The following is a 6,835-nucleotide window of genomic DNA, read 5'->3' as shown; positions in this document are numbered from 1 at the left end:
CTGATTTTGTGTGTGTTTGTTTTGAGACAGAGTCTCTGAGTCACCCAGGATGGAGGAGTGGCACAATCATAGCTCTCTACAGCCTTGAATTCCTGGGGTCAAGTGGTCCTCCCACTTCAGCCTCCCAAAGCGCTGGGATTACAGCCATGACCTGAGAGGTCTAATTCAAATCTGATTTTCTATCTCTTAAAATGACTTGGTCTCTTTGTCCGAATTCCCAAATAGGTTTTTGTTTTTGTTTTTTCTAACTTTTAACATTCAGTTATTTTATTAGGATTTCCTTGGTGATAACTGTTACGGGTTGATTTCTCCAGTTAAAATAAATGTGTAAATCTTAAAACTTGTATTTCAGCAAACTGTTCCTGATTTATAATTTTAATTCTTGCTTTCCTTCCTTAGGGACTGTTTTGTTAGATCCTCCTTCTTTTCATTGTTTCTTTATATTTACTTGTCTTCTCTTCTTTCATTTTCTCTCAAATCATTTTTATCTCTTCCTTTATTTCTATTTGATTTCCTTCATTTTTCCTTTTTTATCTTTTGATTTTCTCACTGTATTTTCCATAGTATCTTTTCCCCATGTGCTGCAACTTATTAGTCTTTATTTATTAGTGTATTTTTAAAAGTAACTCTTTCCTGAGTTATGTAAGTTCTCAATTCATAGCCATTGGCTATTTAACTATTTCTTCTATTTCTGGTTTATATTATTCTTTCAAAGTGTCTATTGATTCTTTAATTTATTTTCTCTCACTTTGCTATTGTATGTGTGATATTATGATTTTGTATACTTTATATATAAACACACATATATAGGTTTTCATCCACCATTCCTGGATCATGACTCCATAATTCTGGTTATAGTTTATTTATAATGTGGGGTGCTTCATGCCTCTGAAACAGGCCTCAAGAAACAGAATCTCTCTCTTTGACCTCCTGTCCTCCCCTCACCTGCCCAAGGCAGGACTCTAACCTGATTATGGGTTAAAAGACTCTCATTTGGAGCGGGTCCTGCCCCACACCCTAGAGGAAAGAATGCTGCACAGACAGTCCAAAAAAAAAAAAAAATTCTGAGCAGACAGGCCTTCTGGGTTTAGATCATGTACTTGTTGCCCAATCACATGTCTGCATAGTTGTCCATCATGCTTATGTTATGAAGCCACCATAAAAACTCAAAAGGACAGGGCTGAGAGAGCTTCCAAATAGTTGACATGTGGAGGTTCCTGGAGGGTATTATGTCAGGGGAAGACGTGGAAGCTCTGCGCCCCTTCCCCTGTGCCTTGACCTATGCATCTCTTCATCTGTATTTCCTTCTCTATGAAACAGGAAAAACACCTTGTATTTCCTTATCTATGAAACAGGGATCTTTAGTGATATACTAGTAATATACTTTATAATACACTGGTAAACTTAAGTGTTTCCCTGAACTGCTTCAGCAAATTAATCGAACCCAGAGGGGGTCGTGGGAACCCCAACTTGAAGCTGGTAGGTCAGAAATTCAGATTTGCAGCAAGGAGTGTCTGCCATGAGGGTGTGTTGGCGGGGGCATTCTTGGGATCTGAGCCCTCAAGTGTGGGATCTGATGCTATCTCCAGGTAGCTAGAGTGGGAATGGAACTAGAGGTGAATTTGAGGTGAATTAGAATTGAATTAGTTGGTGTCCTCTGTTTGTTGGTGGGGAAACCCCGCCCCCCTCCCCCCAATAATTTGGCCACAGAAGGCTTCTTCTTTGTTCATTGTTGTGGTGTGAAAGCAAAGGAAAAATTTGATTCGGGTGTTTTTCCAAAACAGAGGGTTACAGTTTTCATCTGCTTTGTGTCCAGTTTTTCTGGTGTTATTTATTTCCTTATTACCTTTTTTTAATAATAACTTTGAATTACTTAGACTATTTTTTTCTGTGTGTCCCCTGTTTAAATGAAATGGCTTTTCCTAGACTATTAAGGGACAGTTCCTGGCCAGTGGGGACCGAGGGATGAAATAGGGTCACTCTCTCAGCTTCATCTTTCCTGTTATTAAGAAGGACTCAAAATACGTCATCGCATCCATCTCTCAGATCTACGCCTAGCTGAGAAGGTTTCCTGCCGTCAGTCCTGTGTTTCCCAGAGCTCTCCCCTTTAGACAAGTTATTTTGTTGTTACATGACTTCCTGGGATCTGATTCCTTTGGGCTCACAACCTCCTCCCCACACCACTTACCAGAGTTACTGCCCGGCTCAATGTGTCTGCTTCTGGCAGTTTTCCCCTCTGGAAAGGGATATTAGTTGGATATTTTGGCGGTCATCAAGGGTTTGCTCTACTGCCTCACTGTTGGGTCTCTTGTGATGCCATATTCAGGCTCCTGCTTTCACTTGCAACTCTGAGCATATCAGAATAGTAGCTTCACAGTTACTCTCAGGCTTGTCCACACAGATTTTTATTCCAGATTAGGCTTTCTTTTGAGGGTGAGTCTTCATGGGCGATCTTGGGTTCTATAGCTTATAGGGCTTGTCAAAGGTTTGCACTGAGCCCACCACTCTCTTTTCCTGTTTCTGCAACCTCACACCATCTGAACCCCAGTGTTTCTACCATACTGAATTGCTGCCACCACTCCACAGCAGACTGCCTTTAGGTGCCACTGCTATATGTGGTTTTGACCACAGCAGTACTCTAGGGTTTAGAGGTGTTTTCTATCACCTAATATTTAAAAATATATGATCTATGCATATTTTTACACTATTTCTAATTTTCTGTTTGGTTTTCAGGAGGAGTTTTGAAAAGATTGAGAAATTACACTGCCACCATAATCTCATTAGGACCAGAACTCAGGATGAAGCTTCCACATATTCTTTATAAAATCTTATAATTTCAGAACGTGAGCTCTCTAAAAACCTTAAAGTTCACAGAGTCCAATACCCTCCTGTAATAGGAAAGATAATTGAGGTCCAGAGAGTGAGAAAAGCTTTCTCAAAGCCAGTGTAGAAAGTAGTAGAGCCAAGTATAAAATATAGCTTTCCCAGAATCTTGGTGTTAGAAGGAACCCTGGGGCATGTGGTCCATCTTCTTACCCAGTGCATAATTCCCCAGGAAGAGAGGTAGACAATATCCCCTTGAATATCTTAAAGGATGAGATGTCTAAATCAACCAGTTTCCCATGTGGTAAAGACAAACTTATCTTTTCACTTCTTTGCCTTTTTCAAAAGAACAAACTGAGACACACAAGGAGAATTGATGCAGGTGTTATTGTGTTTGTTCCCTGTTTCCTCTCGGTTTAGAAGCTGACTTGAAAGCACCTCTAGGTTGATTCACAGCCTAAGTTGGAAACAATCTTCAAGTTCATCTAGTCTAGTGGATTCATTAGTCTATGCTTAAACATGCCTGGCAGCTCACTCTATCATCAATTGTTCGGGAGTTCTTCCTAAAGTGAGATGATGCACATGAACGTATTTGTGGATTATACAACATTATATAAATCTAAGATTGTCAGATTTCTTATATTGAATGGAATTTTCTCCCCTTTAACTTCTAAGCATTGTTCTTGGTTCTGCCCTCTGAAGCTATGCAGAATAAGTCTCATCACTCTTGTACTTTGCAATGCTTGAAACACTGGAAGACAGCTAATGGGCTCCTTCCTCGTGGCTGAGGCTTATCTTTTTCCATGGTTATAAACACAGCCAGCACTTTTATTCCTCTTGTGGCATTGTCTTCAGTACTCCCAGCAATCTGCTTGATCTCCTTTAGCACACGAGAGCTTATTAATGTTTCTCTTAAAATGCCAGAAATAAACAGGGTAGGACTCAACTTTCTTTGTCTCAGCATCACACTTACATCAGCAGTGTAAGATTATGAGTCATTCCAGTGCTTCTTATTATGCCTGATTTATTTTCAGCTTGCAGTCAACTAAAAACACCTAATATTTTCTAGCAAACTTCTACTAAAGCAGTTCTCCCACTTACTGGGCGTGGGCAGTTAATACTTTTGGTCCTAGACGTAGGAAAATAGCTTTGTAAGCAGCAACACAAGTCCTTTCAGAACTCCAGTGACTGACTGAATCTGGGGACCCTGACTCTTTGGGGCATCAAGGTTCTCTCTGATATGCCCCATCCCTTTCTTGGGATTTAATTCTTCCTTGGCTATATTTGCTATATTCCTTTTCATTTGAATATCATACTCCTAGATATAGAAGTCCAGAGAAAAGTAGTGGGTGAACAATCCCCTTCTCACTCTTGGTAATAATTTCTACCACTTTCTACCACTCCCCTGGCACCACTGCTGTTTTCTTTTTACCACTATCTGTACCAGTATATCATTGAGTACCCAAGCAGGGGTGAGTGCTGGTCTCGTTCACCTGTTTACTTTTTTTTTCTTATTAATACAGTATTTGTTTATCTTTTCTCTGTCAAACTCTGAGCCGACCATGTTCCCTAGGCTGCCTGAAGAGATATAGGAAAAGGAACACACAGGGCCAACAGACATGGAAGACAGAACTATGGGAGGTGGAAACTAGCTTCTTCACACGGGAAAGAGGACAAGAAAGGCCACCATCAGACAAAAGAGCCCCAAGGCCTCCCAGAGGGCAAAGCCCAGAATGGCATAGAAGAAGAGCTATTGCTTCAGAGAAGGGTTCCTGGCATAACCAATGAGGAGGCTCCCACACACAGTCCCAATCCCAGCCTCAGTGCCAGCCACCCCAACTATGGTAGCTCCAGCCCCAATGAACTTGGCTGCTCTGTCGATGTCCCTTGAAATGGCACTGGTTTGGAAGCCGTGGCTAGGAACAAGTGAGGTAAGGGGATGTGAGACAGCCAAGCTGCTGAGACTCTCATCTGTCATTGTCTCCGGTCGTTTCAACACCACTGCAGGTAGTGGACGGCTCAGCAGCAGTGAAGTGCTCTTGACCAAGGAGAGAGTGGAGATGAACTTGGAGCAGGCATACATTTTCAGGGGGTGAGGGGCTGTGGCAGGAGAGCTGCTCCCAGTGCAGAGAAGACAGAGAGGACCCTACTGTTTAAACATACAGTGGAGGGTCAGGGAGAGGGAATGATTAAGAAGACATGAAATTGGATGGTACATACTGACCCTCTTTAAGAGGCAGATATCTGCTGTCAGTACATCTTGACATACATTCCCCGCCCACTCATTATCCAGGACAACACCTTTATATATTCTAACCCCAGTATTTCCTTATCTATGAAACAAGGATCTTCAGTGAAAACCTACATTTCCTTTGTAGGATAACCTACATTTCCTTAGGACATTCCTAATATAAATTATTCTTTCTCACTTCCCTATTTACTATGTAGACCTTATCTATTAAGGCTGTATGCTAAAGAAGACCTTTATGGTGCTAAGGAGTACCCCCTGGGGCCAATAAGTCAAAAGCCTTCATCCTAGTATGAGTTGTCAAGTGCTAGCTGGCCACTTTCTTTTCTTTTTTTTTTGAGACCGAGTCTTGCTCTGTCGCCAGGGCTGGAGTGCAGTGGCCGGATCTCAGCTCACTGCAAGCTCCGCCTCCCGGGTTTACGCCATTCTCCTGCCTCAGCCTCCCCAGTAGCTGGGACTACAGGCGCCAGCCACCTCGCCCCGCTAGCTTTTGTATTTTCAGTAGAGACGGGGTTTCACCGTGTTAGCCAGGATGGTCTCAAACTCCTGACCTCGTGATCCGCCCGTCTCGGCCTCCCAAAGTGCTGGGATTACAGGCTTGAGCCACCGCGCCCGGCCTAGCTGGCCACTTTCTATAAAGGACCCACCTAAACCACTAATGAGAGCCTCAAAACTGCAAAACAAACACGTGGAGAGAAAAGGTTAAGTTAATTTTTAAGTACTTTCCTATCATTTTTCCTGATAATGCCCAAATACTGCTCATGGGATGTGTTTTTATGTTGATAGGGGAGAGTGGAGGCTGTGAAAAGGAAACAGGACTAAAAGATGAGAACAAGGGTGAAGCATAAACTGGTCTATGAGCTGGGATTCAGACGGCATATTTCCAGCTTCTGGAAGTGTGGTGAACATCATGAGGTCAATGAACATTACCTAGAGAGAGATGTGTTTTCATATTTATTCGCTACTGAATGAATATAAATGAATATATACATATACTTTGGTATACTTTTGTACATCCACCTACTCATATACCAGTCTGAAAGACAGAATATTCCCATCACCCGTCATGGAACTTCTGTGTGCTCATCACCACTCTCATCTACTTCCCTATTCTCTTAGAACCTCTTTTTTCTGTTTGTCAGTCTTCTGTTTTTCTTTATTATCTTATGACATACATTCTTATTTCTAAACAATATATTATTTAGTCTTGCATATTTTTTAACTTTATGTAAGCGGAATTACACTGTGTATTTCTTTGCCTTGCTTTTTTGTTTGTTCAATTTCATATTCCTGAGATTCATCTGTGTATTGCTATAGTTCATTTATTTCTACTGGTATATAATATCCCATTTATTCAGCAATATATCATCCATTCTATTGTTGATGGACATTTGGATTGTTTCTAGTATTTTTTTAATCACAAGGAGTGCTAGGACCTATGCATGTCTCCTGGTGGTATGGACCAGAGTTTCTCTAGGTGTATATCAAGGAATATAGTTGCTAGGTCAAAAGCTTTATGTATTCTTTTTTTTTTTTTTTTTTTTTTTTTTGAGAAGGAGTCTCGCTCTGTCACCCAGGCTGGAGTGCAGTGGCCAGATCTCAGCTCACTGCAAACTCCGCCTCCCGGGTTTACGCCATTCTCCTGCTTCAGCCTCCCGAGTAGCTGGGACTACAGGCGCCCGCCACCTCGCCCGGCTAGTTTTTTGTATTTTTTTAGTAGAGACGGGGTTTCACCGTGTTAGCCAGGATGGTCTCGATCTCCTG

At 41.8% G+C, this 6,835-nt stretch overlaps 1 pseudogene across 1 annotated transcript; it reads right to left on the bottom strand.

Moving 5' to 3' along the window:
* Positions 1-4,480: 4,480 nt before the first annotated feature.
* Positions 4,481-4,953, bottom strand: LOC108539522 (ATP synthase F(0) complex subunit C2, mitochondrial pseudogene; annotated as a pseudogene). The gene has a single exon (XR_001888405.1). The product of XR_001888405.1 is annotated as an ATP synthase F(0) complex subunit C2, mitochondrial pseudogene (transcript).
* Between the last annotated feature and the right edge of the window lie 1,882 nt (positions 4,954-6,835).

This window comes from Rhinopithecus bieti, unplaced genomic scaffold (genome assembly GCF_001698545.2).
Source record: "Rhinopithecus bieti isolate Rb0 unplaced genomic scaffold, ASM169854v2 scaffold_15813, whole genome shotgun sequence".
Lineage (NCBI taxonomy): Eukaryota > Metazoa > Chordata > Mammalia > Primates > Cercopithecidae > Rhinopithecus > Rhinopithecus bieti.
Note: the sequence above shows the minus strand (reverse complement) of the source record. Positions and strands in the feature narration are given on the sequence as shown.